At 40.3% G+C, this 14,729-nt stretch overlaps 1 long non-coding RNA gene across 5 annotated transcripts in view; it reads left to right on the forward strand.

Annotated features, from left to right (window-relative positions):
• LOC111263214 (uncharacterized) overlaps positions 1-14,729 on the forward strand; it is a 45,162-nt gene that overhangs the window by 13,190 nt on the left and 17,243 nt on the right. For 4 of the 5 annotated variants that reach the window (XR_015312202.1, XR_002682094.2, XR_002682091.2 and 1 more), the window contains exons 3-4: positions 10,957-11,161; positions 11,639-11,833. This is a non-coding gene — a long non-coding RNA (uncharacterized LOC111263214). Of the gene's footprint in view, positions 1-10,407; positions 10,519-10,956; positions 11,162-11,638; positions 11,834-14,729 lie in introns of those variants that run through there. The other variant, XR_015312203.1, reaches the window with a different exon arrangement.

Below are 14,729 nucleotides of genomic sequence, written 5' to 3' on the forward strand. Positions count from 1 at the left end.
AAATAGTACATAAAGCTTGTCTGATGATAGTAATAGTGACTCCCTTTGGGCGGTCCACAATTAAACGACGAGTGATTTTGTTCATTATAGACATCTGCTTCAAATACAGTTGCATAGATAAATTCGCATAGATACACGTCTTCCGACATAATTCCAAATTAAATTGAAATTTTGCATGTGGGATCAATATATGATATCGCCTGGCCTCTCTGATTAGTTTTCGCTGCCTAGTCCTGTTTGGCTGTTGCTCAAGCGGGAGCCAGTATCTGGGCAGGTTTGCCGATATGTTGACGTAGTGGCAGGAGGGCATCCTCGGACGCTCGGTGGCCAATTGCCAAAACTCGTCCATCAGCTTGTTCTAGAGTATTAGCGTAGACTGAAAAAATAACATTTCAAATGTTCCGCGGCCAGCTGCAGTGTTGAAAGGCGTGCTCTCGCCGAGAGTTAACATAACAAAAAATAAAAATCGTCACTGCGACAGTTGTGTCCCAGTTTATTTTGTCAATTAACAATAAATGTGTTAACATGTTATGTGTTGCTTATTTTATCCTCTGGCTAAAGACGTTTTGCCCTTAGCTTTTTTTCCCATATTTTTGTACAGTGCATGAATCGTGTATTACTCTGAGTCGCTGTTCTTGCGCGAATTTAAGAATTGTTTAAAGCATTGTCCGTTGATCTATAATGCGTTGATACGTAATCATTTTGGTGGATTCTTAAGGCAACCGGCGTTGGGATTCGCCATAGATCTTCATTGTCGTTCACTCACTGGCAGAGTTTTTCTCAGCCTAACCCCATTCACTATCTCTTCGGTTTTGACCAGGTGCCGCAGCGGCTGCGTCTGCTCGTAAACGCTGTGCGTAATGGTGGCTGACTGTATGATACTTTCCACCGGTGCTTGGTTCTTACTTCCTTGGTTCTGCTGCTCTGTATGACACGAAAGGGCAGGAGGGGACCTGGGGCAAACCATATTCGCCGCCTCAACACGGATACGATCACTGGCGTAGCAAGGCAAAAAGTTAGCCAAGAACACTCGTCTCCCGGCGTTATGGCCCTAAATTTCTGTGGTCCGTCGCGCTTCGCGGTCTCTTAGCTCCTACGCAACCTAAAGCGCAGCACGTATAACCGCATGTTATGCGATGTGTGCTAACATCCTGTGCACGATGAGGTGGGCCTCGTTCGCTTTACTCACGCTTATTAAGATGTGTTCGTTGAAGTAATCATTGTTGAGCGTCGGACGTCATATATAAGAAATAGGAAATTAAGGACAGAACAGATACTTCAAACGGTAAGAAGAGGGCGGTGGGTCGGATGACGTTTGAAAATTGATTGCGCTTAATGCTATATCAGAAAATCTATCTCTAAGAAAAGGATGTTCATCCGAGAGTTTGTCTGACAGCATTCGGAAAAGGTATGCCTAAAACAGAAAATGCACACAGTAAATACACAGTATTTACATGTGTATTATCTGCCTGATCATTTATTACTAAGTCATTGTAAACGCATTGTCATCTGAAATTAGTTGAGTGCTCTTAAGCCTTCTTTTCTTTAAATTTTCTTAGCAGTAACCTATAACCGAATTCAGGACATATGGACGATCATTTATTTATTAAACAGTGTTTATTAACTGTAATGTCAGCTATCGACTTTTATACAATATACCTGGTATATTACTGGTATGTTTGGCTAGCAAAATATGGAGACACTCTTGTAGATATTTTGAAAGCATCGAAATCAGTATCCAATGAACGCACGTCGAGCTTTTATACAGTTAAGCAAATCAGCGATTTCTATCTGATTACAAACGCTATCTATCGTTAATGATTTCGATGACCATCTGACGAGCTCCTCGTGGTGTTAATATCAGTTTACCCGTAGGTACTAAACTTAAAGTTTATTCGAATTTTTACTGCTCCGCACTGTTTTATTATACTTTGGAAAGTTGGCACTGTGTAGCGAGCAATGTGAGACAGATTGAACCGTACGCAGGTTAGCTAAGGCTTTGTCAAATCACTAGACGCGTTCTCAATAGGCACATTGTTTCTCCTCGAATTGCTGAAATTTTGTCTTAAGCGGGAGTATGGATGAGGAGAGCTTTTCTCATTCTTGTTTAATCCGTTTAGTTAATGTAAAATCAGTTTAGAACACTTTCTGGTTTAGAAATTATTTTGCAGTAATCATTTAGGTTGGATGTGTGCGCCTACGGTGGATTCGGGACCGCGTGTAGGTACGGCACATTTGGCGTATCGTGTCCTCTGTGAAGTAATGCTGAACTGCGGTATCACTACAATTCCACTAACAGATCATATCTAGAAAGACCAAGTGACTAATTTGAGAACAGTTTTCGAGAAAACATTATAGTCTGCAAAACACTGTGACTTGTCTACGAGTTTTACAATATTGTTGTATTCGGTTCTTTTAGAAGGCAGTATACACGATAGCCAGTCTACAACTGGCATATGAAATATTCCACGGCAAACTGCCGTTTGGCTAATTTTTTTTGTACTAGAATTTCTTTTTCGGCTAAATTTTCTTCTTTGTTTGAGCGTCACATGTGAACGTGAGCCGACTGCATGGTCATTGATATTTCTATACAACTACTCTATTAGCTCCTTCACCATGAGAGGCCTATGCACGGATGTACTTATTGCCCGTTGATCCGTTAGATCCGATTAGCCCCACTTCTGACGATAGGTCATCTTCCGCTTCGTGCTGTGGCAAAAAATTCTATCTCTGTATTAAAGACGATAGAAAATCAGGCAGTCAACGTGTCTAGGTCATTGCAGACGGAAAATAAAACTGTTTCGAATGGGTAATCATGTTTAAAATAGTGCATTTTTCTATGGGAAATTTCACCATGTCATAGACGTTGTCTATCACGGAAGTAATGCGATGCGAGATTCTAAACCGCTGATTTTCTTACCCGGCTTGATGCGACTTTGACGCACAGCGTACTATCAATGGCCTTCTTCTAAACCATTCGCCTACATTAAGGACTACCTTTGATCAACTCTGGACATACCTTAGACCGAACTCCGTGACAGCACTGATGATCATTTCAATTTAAAGACTAGAGCCTTTTATACGCGAGACTTTTAGGGCAGGGAAATAAAACTAGTTCTTCATGGAATGTGACAAATCGCAGTTCTTAACAGAAAGGAAGACCCAGGCAAAATGTACCTTCACGTGAAATGCATAGACAACCGTGAGTGGTGAAGCAAAAACAAACTGAATTGCGTTTTCGTCTCTTAGCGCTATGGCGAATCCTGTGCTGATTAGTGGCTCACCCACAATGAGCTATCCTATTTTCACTTATGTCGCGTCGTAAAGGTGAAACATGTGAATGTTGGCTACCTTTGTCCACTGACTTATCCGGTAGGGGCTGAAATATACAGCCCCTTTTTTCATTCTATGAAATTCATGCCAAATATCAATATGCCACTCATAAACATCATTACGCCTGTTCCGTACCCAGATAAAATATTCCGAATCACATACATTGTGCGCAGTACAAGCAATGTGATGTCAATGCTAACTGAAGTTACCCTTAAATTACACGACGCACCCATTTCGTCCCAACAACACCATCAGAGCATTGCGACAATACAGCCGATTGAATCGATTCGTAGTCTCTTAGATTTGTCAGGACCGGTCTTGAATGTAGCCCCTCAGTTGCTATAGCAGCATCCACCCTTCCTTTGGCGACAGCGGGCGGACCATGTAATTAGGTACAGCTAGTATGCCTTCGCGCGCGACGAGGATACATCGGAAATCACTGGCGTAGTCAAAAGAGTAAAGGGGCTGGAGCAGTGGCAGCGCAAGCAGAGGAACAATGCAATGAGGCCTAGGTGAAACAACAGCAGACCGCCGGTGGGTACAAAACGCCGCCGGCGGTCTGCACTAGCAGGACTGAGCACGATGGAACAGCCGTAGCCATGCCGCTATTTTATGAAAAAAAAAAAAAAAAAAAAACGGTACTATCTTTGGGTTGCTAGCTCTCCTTAAGGTCTAGCCGCCAGCCCTTGGGCTATGACCCCCCAAAAACGACTCCGGCATTATTCTTCCACAACAACGTTTTGGCCGATTGCAGCTTTGCTCCGGTGCGTTGGCAGTTTATGCCATCTGAACTCCAAGTCTGGTCTTAGTGAGAAACGTTTCCTTTGGCCTTAAGCTGCAGGTCCATATGACGACCATCGGCCATTATCAAGCATTCGGCACTTCGGGAAGCAACATTACAGCAACTATGGCGTAGCTCGAGAAGCAGTAGAAGGGAAGTGCGTCTCAGTGTCGTTCTCTATTTCGTCCGGTAGCGGCAAGTACCCGTGATGGCCATCCGGCCGGTGGCCGGAGGAAGTAGTTGCCCTAAAGTGCCATTTGCCTGGAAAAGAATGGTTTCGACGCTGGGTTCACATTATGCAAACGCGGCATTTCTATTTTTACTCGCATTAATGAGAAAGGGATGGTATATATAACTTTAAGTTGAAATTTATCATTACGACTAAGCACGAAGGCAGTTGGAAATTGTAAGGATAGTGTAAAATGATGGCTAGCGTAGGATGGCTGGCTTCGAAGTATTTTGCTGCTTAGAATATATTAACGATGCACATCTGGCTAAGCAAATACATGATGTTGTATGTACTTAACAGCCTAAGATAGACTATTAGCAACCCCCCGAGACGAAGAAATTGATATAACTGAATCACAAAAAAGATGGCACCTTCAGTTACGGCAGCTAATGTTCCGTACCCCGCATATACAACTGCCGCTGTAGATTACAATTCAAAGGTCTGTTCTCTACAATCTTTGTACGTATAACAAATTTTGTAGTACTTTTACTTTTTAGAACGTCATGTGAGTACCATGCCGGTCAAAAGCAATACTTACTACCATGCACACTCCGAAAACAAGGTTAAAACAGCCCTGTACGTTTGCATGACTTTTTTTTTTAATAGCATGCATGCGTGCATATCGTCATGCCGAGTTTCAAAACTCGTTTTAAGCGCCTAGCACCTTCATGCGAGATGGGAAGGTTAATAAGGGGCAACGAACTGTCCTTGAAGTGGCGATTGCATCCTGATTCATATGAGAAAAAGAACTGCTTTTAGAATTATCCTTGCCCTGAAAGAGTTGTTTTGTGAAATTGTGACAGGCAAAAGATTACGTGTATGACGACCCCTCGCCGAAGACTACGGGTAAGATTAACATTATGAAAAGGAAAAAAGGCGAAAACACTCTTTATGAGCCGCATTGCCTTGTGTAGTAACTATGATAGCATATTATCTGTAGAATCCCGCAACACTTTAGTTCCTTCATATGAGGGAGTCTGTGCACGACTTTTCTCGCTGTAATAATTAACCGAGGCTTAGAGCCTTTCATACGCTACGCAAGTTTTTAAGACCACCAAATGATCTAACGCTAATTATTGGCCCGCGTAACGCCTCTGTCTTAACTATACTATATATTAAATACAAGGTAGATGACTTAAAGTGGTGGCTTATCCATTGCTTTATTTAAAGGCATGCTGAAATACTTTTGTTACTACTACTAAATTATTCTTTGTTTAATACTGCGACCTATCATCATATGTATACAAGTGTATTTCAAATTACCATTAGTCGATCATCATGAAACAAGAAAGGAAAAATATATTCAAATTGCAATCAGTATTCACTATAACTACTAACTTGGCGGATTTTCGAAAATTAGTTGTTAAATATGAAAATTTCATGGAACAAAAAACAACTTGTAATGGATTGGTGCCAGAATTTCGTTGAAAAGTTTAAGGCAGCCGTTTCGCATGCTAAGAGCGTTTGCGCAGTCACGATGTAGTGTGAGTCTAACAAGAGTTTCGCAAAATACGTTACGTGCCAAGAAGATCTTTGATAGTAACTCTGAAGCTTTACTCTTTTGTACCGCCTAACAAATCTCAAAGTCACAAAAACAAGATCCATAGCGAGGTGGCAATGATTTTACAAGAAAACACTGAAAGGCGTCTAACGAATGACACAGCTGGCGTCGTAATGGCAAATGCTGAAGCGGTATACGACCGACAAGACACCGCCTGCGCACTCTGCGCTCTAGCTTTACCACGAATAAAATTTATCCTAGACCTTGGAAAAACCTTCCAAAATTTATATTTTTTGATACATGTATCAGACTCCTTCCTAGTAATCAACCACTTCTTTAAAATAAATTTATTTTATATTATAAATATATTTATTCGAATATTTTTGTGTGTGAATGTGTCCAAAAGCACATATATGGCAGTAGAATGTTTGATTATCCAACTAGGGCTGAGTGTCCTGCTTCCGCGTCACTCGCCACCGCCAGACAAATGGGAAAAGCATTAGTCTTCATGGCGCTAACGGAAATTTGATTTGCTCTTGCAGGGAGCAAAAATGCTTCCCTAGTTTTACCCTTTTCCTGGCAGCAAAAACCTAGATGACTGAGACAAGGGACAAGGAGGTCGCTCAAACACTAGGTACGCGGCCTTGATATCGAGACCGATGGAGTCGTTCACAAAGGGCAAATTAAAGCAGCAAATTTATCCCAAAGTCCTACTGGGTGGTCCACGAGCGAGTCTGAAGACCTAACTGGACCTTTCTTTTTATGCTGCCCTTTCCGGTGCATGTTTTTGGTGCGATCTACTATAGTTCCTATGCAATGGGGTTCGATGGATCTAGCTGGCTCCTAAACCACCCCTGAATCTTCAGGTAAATTGTTGCCTATTACGCAGGACTAGGTGAGGCCTCAGGTGTCTTATTTTTCTACTGTTTGTTTCAGCTTAGGCTATATACATACAGATTGTCTCAGTGCTCGCAGGCGGCCAAAACGACAGTCAGATTGAAGGTCAGGCATGCTTTCCAGCTATATATATGAACTGGTATATGAAAGTCATACACCAGTAGGTTAAGGGTGCAGATAACAGTAAAATAAGTGCTCCATCTACGCTACGGCAAATAATTAAAATACGAGCTGATACCTAAACGAAATTATGGTTATTAGCTCTTATTAGTGCCATAATATTCAAGTATTATTGACAACTACTGCCGTATTATTTACTTTCGGAACAAAGTGTTTGTTAGTCGACTTTATATAGCGTTGCGCAGTATAATTGTTCGAAAGTTCGTTTTATTACGTTGAAGTTCCTTGGCGAATGGCGCCTTTCTCAAGTACTGTTAGAGCGTGTACTGCGAAGAGCTGCGGCGAAGAGTATCATGACTTAATTAACTAAAGGCTACTAGACGTAAAATCAGGCAATTCTATCTTCAAGAAAACATGCAGAAAGGTAACAGCGAACAAAGATTAAATATATTTCAGTCATTTGGAGTGACGTTATTTATTGTCCATACATTGGGAAATAACTGTTATAGGCAGCAAGTCAGTTTGGGACAAACGATCTACTTTGTAGTTCATGCCATTTTCTGTTTGCTTGGACAGCAAATAGCACAAAATGCTTCAAAATATGCTTTTTCTATTGGGTTTATGTACAATCGATACCGTTAGTCATTCGTCCGTTCACGGGGTCAAATAGAATACATTTAGACACCAATAACGATTTCAAAACTAGGCAATAGTTAGCTCCCTTTAGCTTTTCATTGCATATCTAAATGTAAGTGACAAAGAGCAGCCTACCAATAGCACTTGATTACTAGCTGAACATAATGCTTTACCTTGTGAATTATGTTCACGTCATGAAAAATGTCAGAAAAATTTGACATTTGGGATTTTTTCAATGCCTCTTCTAAGTTTATCGAGGCGGATCATCGATATAATCATTTGCAGGTTTGTCATAAACTCATGAGCATGTAAACGAACAGTACGTAGGTATAGTGCACTGTAATTTGTGCACCCATCTTTATTCAGCTTGCCGGCTGTATGTAGCCGTAATATATTTCAGTCTTAAAAAACGGCAAAATATCATCGACTTGACAATGACACAATAGGTTAGGTGACGCAGATGAAATGATGTGGCATCACGACTATCTGTTATCGCTGTAGCTATGTTTTTTTCCCACAATCAAGATAGAATTTTCCGTGTATTTAGAATACACAATGGGTTCGCTTACATACCGAAACCCTGATATACTGAACCCATGGCTTCGTGCATTGTGGAGAGTGGATTCACTGACTTATTAAAATTTAATGTGTATACGTAATCCGACAGACATAGTTATAAAAAAATTATAATGCCCCCCCACACCCACTTACCTACATTCGAGTATCAGTAAGGAATTATAGGTTTCTGCGCAATATGCTACTATCGCGACACAGGTCTAGCTACTGCAACGGCACTTTTAGAAACAGGTGTAAGGAGGAATTCGAATTTTCCACAGTACGAACAGATTACTCACTAATAGTGTTGCGCGTCATTCTGGCCGCTTCTTTTTGATGTGGAAGTTTGTTGATTTAACGCGCCTTATCAAGGGAACTTGTCGCTTGGAGTTACTCGGATGGAAAACCTAATCGGTGGCTCTATCTTTTCTGCTTTCCCTATTTCGGTCAAACCCAAGCGTGACCACATCATCCATATGTTGTAACCTGTGGTCACGACAAGTGTTGATGGGAATTTAATATCGAAGGCCAAGGGCGTTGCTAAGCAATTAGTGATGGCTGTGATGTTGATGATAGTAGCTGACTGAGTTACTGAACTTCCTTCCTTGAGGATATCCTTGCTGCAGCTGCTCCTGGGCCCAGCGAAAGAACACCACAGCTGCCAAAGCAGCTGGTCAGCAGAACGGACCAGATAAGATATCAAAGACCGCTTTTATGCTAAACCGCGCTATCCATAAGGCACGGTCTGCATTATATGCATACAACAAGCCATTGGTTTTGACTTGCGCGTGTATCAGCTTTCAAAAAAAAAAATTTGTATCACAGCTAATATGACGTAGATATTGATTGGTTAAGCTATTATGGTCAATTTTACTTTCAGAAGCATTAGTTTTATCTTTTTGCTCAGGACATTAAGAGAGTGCGATGCCTGCCATTTCATTCGGACGGGAAAATTATTATAAGATCAATGAAAAATTACCTTGCTAATTTAATTTGTACATATGTGTAAACATGCATTTTTACATTAACGAATTAGCATACGCATACGCATTGTTACCTTTAATGTTACATCTATCGAATGGCAAAATTTTTCTTTTCGACTAGAGTCAGTAACGAGCTGCCAAAATCTCCGCTTTGATTGAACACAAGTAAGATTATTTAAAGGTAATTGGACTTGATTGAACTCCATTGCTAGATGATCAAGCATTTTATCCCATAGCTGCAATCACTTTACTTGTTGCTCCATCATATCGACCTCTCGAGTGTATAAAAATAAAGCAATTAGTTACCGATGCTCTCATTGAATGCGGCACTGAAGTCATCATGAACGCCACACACACCGCTCGTCAATACATGGTCTTTTTAACTGTCGAAGGGTAGCAAGATGATAGAGAAAGGAAAAAGTATTGCTATTTATGTTTGTGAAGACTGCTACATCTTGTCAACATCCGATCACATGTCATCCATTCAGCATGTTAAATGTAATATATTTTGCTGTGAAGAAGTTACTATCGGCTTATCTAAGCAAACCTACTGGTGATGCAGTCTCTAAAAACGATGAACTTAATCTACGTAGTTAACAAGCTCATACGTATCGGCAGCTTGAAGCCCGCTTGTTACCTTTAGAGTAATTTGCCAGCGCTTGTCAGAATATTTTGGTAATACGTCTTGATGACAGCAGAACTATTCGGCATGTATCCGAAATCTAAAAGTCCACGATAGTAGAGAAAGCTGGATACCTGGACCTTTCAACTTGCTTCTGTCTGGGCTCGCTTTAACAGCGATACTTGAAGAATTATGCCTTTATGAGATCACGTATCTCATGTCACCTATATAGACGTATTGGAAAAGATTGGGCTCTGTTTGTTCAAGTTTGTTTAAGGTTTTCTTGAAAAAGCTTTCAGCTTCGAATTCAGGTCCTTTTTCGAATTCAAAACTCCAAGCCTTCTCACACCCAGATTATCCTCTGACATAACTTGCAAAGTATCCCAAACTTTTCCGCAAGCTTCCTGGAAGCGATTCGGCAGTACTCTAGCATCAACACTTGGGCTTTTTCTTCGTATCTGTTGTAACGAAGGTTATCTTCAGATACTCTCTTGTACACCGCACATCTGCTGGTACGCTCGGTATTGACACGTAGCCTAGCTCCCACAGCCCGTTCTAACATTGGCAAGTACTTGATTTCGATCTTAACACAAAGCGTGATGTGCATTAATATTTCCCTTTCATTTGTTAAAAAAATGAAACGTACCAAAAGTTATGTGTACGTTTCACACAAGGTAGTGTGTATAAAAGGTACAGCGAATTTGGGTGGGCTTGGTGAAACGTTGGCTTTTCGCTGGTGACCTCCGCGTGTTTTCTTGATGTTTTGAGGCGGCAGTCGATAACAAAAACGGTTTTCGCGAAATAAATAATTCTAGTTCAATGTGTTGATTGAATCCGTCAAAAATGCACGTCGAGTTATCGGTAATTGAAAGTAGTGCGTAATGTTAATGTACTCGTTGCATCACGATGTTAATTTTCTAAACGTCTGCGAGCATGTAATATCTTAGAGTCCTCCAATGGATTTCTATTTAGGATTCCATTGCACTTGATGACACAGGTACAATGATAGTACGTAAAACATGTCGCTACCACTAAAACGTCCTTTGACAATGTTAAGGTAGGCTACCCATAGACCCATACTATGGGGTCAGCTATCTGCGTGCAATAGTTAGCGGGTGTATGTGTTTGACTACCTGTCCGGCTTGCGCCTGTGTGCGTGCTCTTACGTCTCATGATTTCTTGCGTGCCTGTATCGCTTGTGTGTGTTTACTTGCTGTATTCTCCATTTCGTTGCCTCCTATTGATGTATCTGGTAAATGAGCTTAATGTATCGATGAGTTATTCCTTACTTAATTACAGCTACGTTACTCTGTCTTCATCTCACCGGCCTGTCTTCGTCTCGTTTACTCAATGGTCAATTGAACCGGCCTCAACCCCTTCGTGCTGCTTCACTCTACTTGGCTGCAGCCACTCGCTTCTCAAAGAGCATTTGGTCTAATTTTCCCCATTCTTCATCGTTCTTCATATCGAAGCAGATCTTAGTGCCTATTCAGGCCTGATCAAGGTAATGCATAAGCTAGATTACCTTGCCATACGCCTATCCAGGACACCACAGCAAATTGACAAAATCGATTACGTTCCTATTATTGAGCCTTCCCCGTCTCGCCCTACCGCCGAAAGCGATCCTTCTGATTCCTTGAGCCCCAAATGTCCTCACCTCCGTATTAGCGACCAAAGAAAGTTAGCTCTAATCAATGAGATGGCTTTATTGATCTATCCAAATGGTATAACCGTGTTCGCTTATTTTCTATGGTGCGGTTATTTTTCGTCTCCTTCTCACTTAATATTATTACACATGACGCAATATATCGCAATATAGTAGATTAGGGCATATTATTTAAGTTTAATTGACGAAAAACGTTCAATTAAACATGGGTCAAAACCTTATGTGATCACACATTTCGTGTTCAAGAAATTTTACCAACAATGGATCAGTTTCTGTATATAAAATTACATAATGTTGGCTAAAGCTTTTTTTCAGATACCGCCATCGAGAGCTTGCTGCGCATGCGGCTGTCTGCTGGAGTTGGAAACAAAAATATGCACCACCGCACATTATTGCCCACGACCATCGCCCATGTTACGTGTTACCCGGTTGTCTGAATTGACAATCTGAACGATTTACAGAACTTCACAGAAACCACATATCCCATAAGTATTACCACTGTTTCCTCTGGTAAGCATTGCATTATTATTGCGACTCAATATAACGCAGAAGTAACTCATTTGAGCTATTCAGTAGATAATTTCGTACTGGTTTCAATGTAATCATGCCATCATCAATCGCAGTAAGACATGCACCCAGTATTGAGATTTATGTCATCTTGGATCAATTCAACGTTGGGCTAATTAAGTGTAAAAGTTCTATCCATTCTAAAACATCAAAGATCACCATTGATGATAGACTTTTAAGGATGACTTTTTTATTGGATAGTAGTAACGAATTAGTCCACATTTAATTTAAGTTAAAGTGGCCCTTAATGGGGGTACAATGATCGTATTACCAATACTTAACTCATTTAAATTTAGGTTTTACGAATACGTCTTATCTATTATAGAAGCCTATGAGCTTGGAGCCCAGCGGAGGCATATGTTATGCCTCGAACATATTTGTAAATTTAAAGGAAAACTATAGCGCCAAGGAGTCTCATTATGCTAATGTTTTTCCACTCAGATTTTTTCGAAACTTCTGGCCCATGTTTATCCACAATATCCCTTAACATAAGCGATACAGAGTTTCTGTTGATCGATTATAGACTAGATTCGAGCTCGGCTAAACTGACGAGTTTGCACTAGGTACGACGCCTGTCACAGGAATAGATCAGCGCAAGCTATTAAGATATATTCCATAACTTATAGTAGAACTACACTGATTAAATGATTGTGGCACTTAGAAGATGACAATGGATTAATGCGTATGTGTGGTTCGCGCTGGAGTTCAGAGTCAAATGAAATCTGAAATGGGACTATAACCGGAAACTTCGAGACGTAATAGCGGTCGTTTAGGATAGCTGTACTCTCCACCAATAGCACCCTCTCCAGGGACCATTCTATGGTCATCAGCGGTAAATCAGCACGCCCGCAGACTACTCCACGGCTGTCAGACGTAAAAGGTTTCCTCTTCCATCGAAATGCCTTCTTTCTCATGACTCTTCTTCGCTCTGGTGTCCTGTCGTTCACCAAAACGACAATCAAAGGAAGCCATTGTTCACTAATATCCCGAAAAGGTCTGTCTAGCGCCAATGCTGGCACAAGTGTTCCAAGTTTAGCCTCTATTTCGAGAAAATCTAAGCTGCAACACTTGCAATACTATCGATGGCCGCGCAGTACCTTTATTTATCGGGCTTACGTTTAATATCCTTTAGAAACCCATTTTGGATTGCGGGAAAAACCGGCTTATACGGGGAAAAGGTCGATATTATGAAGAAGATGACTTATGTTAGCATATATTGCTTGTAGAAGTTAAGCTTGTTGGAGAAAAGTTTCGCTTTTGGAAGAATACGTGTTATGCTGCATTCAGTTCGATTAAGGCCGATGAATACTGATTAGTTTAAGTTAAACCGAAGTACAAAGGTAAACAAAAATAGACATCGCTAACACTTTACTTTGCAGATATTCAGTGTTCGCAAAATGCCGCGACACAAAATACAATTCGATCAATACAGCCGAAATTTACCTGGTGGGGCTTAGTTGTACAAAACGGAGTTCGTTGGATTAATAAACTACCTATGAAAAACCGTTGTTTTTCCATTTTAGCGTGTCTTCATATCTTTCACACATATTTTTATTTGGGGAAAGTTGTTTTTTTTCAAGGCATGCTTTATAATTAGGAATATATCATGTTCCCATAGCGATATCAATATGACACAGCTGGTTCCGATGTCTATTTTCTTTAGGAAGCACTGTCTGTCATGCTGTTGAAAATGCCCCGATCGAAATGCAAATAGATTTTGTTGCCCTAAAGCATTTAGAGAACCTTCGGGATAGTAATCTCGCTGGAGCACCGTGCATGCGGGTTTAGGCTTAACTGGGCGTCCTTTTATGAATAACAGCCAAGGCAAAGTAGTACTGCACACCCGTTATGACTAGAAGTATTATGACAGAACTAACTGTTGTGTTGCGGCAATATAAACCTTGATTGTGCCCGACATCATTGAGATACGCATTAATCGTTAGGTAAACCCATTATGAATTGTATCTTAATATATTTATTGTTAGATTATTAGAACAAAATTCTATTGTTTATTTTCAAGATAAATGCTTGAAGTTAAGCTAAATAATCAAAGGTCCTCATCAACTTTTAATTTGCAATTAAAACTGTTTTTGATTTTTATTATAAATTTTATGCGTAATTTTCATTGTATACATAAATTTACAAAACCTGATAAATTTTAACAAATAAAAGATTTTTGCCTCAAGATTTATAGTTTTAGAAAATTTATAAAAAAAATTTATGAATAACTATACGTTAATTTTTAAAAATATTTTAGCTATATATGCATTGCATTATCGTAGAGCATTCAAGAGCTTGAGAGAAAACGGCCTCAATATACACGACCATGAGCATGATTTAGGAACAACACAACGTGAAAGGCTCAAAAACGCGGCGCTATCACTGAGGTGTAAAGCTTAAGTCCAAAGCCTCTTTCTCAAACAATAATTCTATGGTTAGTTTGCACTGCTCAAACTAACTGCCACCATTTAACAATGGAAAGTTTTCTCAAAGTAATTCAAGTTCCATATAATTTTAGCTGAATAAGCAGTGTTACTTGTTTTACGTTATCGAACGTATGTATTGCGTTGAACCGGCTCCTTTCATGCGTATTCCACATAGTTAATAGATGGAAGAAAAGGGAACGCTTCTAAACGTAGCTCCTCATGAGCGGATGGTCAGCGATAGAGGACGAATCGTTGACATCCGTCGAAAACCGTCTTTTACACAGATAAGTAGAGATCCGATACAGCAAGAATGTTTCGTACGGCATTTTCTCAAGAGTTCTCTTAAAAACTATGCATATTTCAACGTAAATAGGAACGTCGACATAGACAAAGAGAGCGCTTCTTACCAACAA

Source organism: Varroa jacobsoni, unplaced genomic scaffold (assembly GCF_002532875.2).
Source record: "Varroa jacobsoni isolate VJ856 unplaced genomic scaffold, vjacob_1.0 scaffold_746, whole genome shotgun sequence".
Lineage (NCBI taxonomy): Eukaryota > Metazoa > Arthropoda > Arachnida > Mesostigmata > Varroidae > Varroa > Varroa jacobsoni.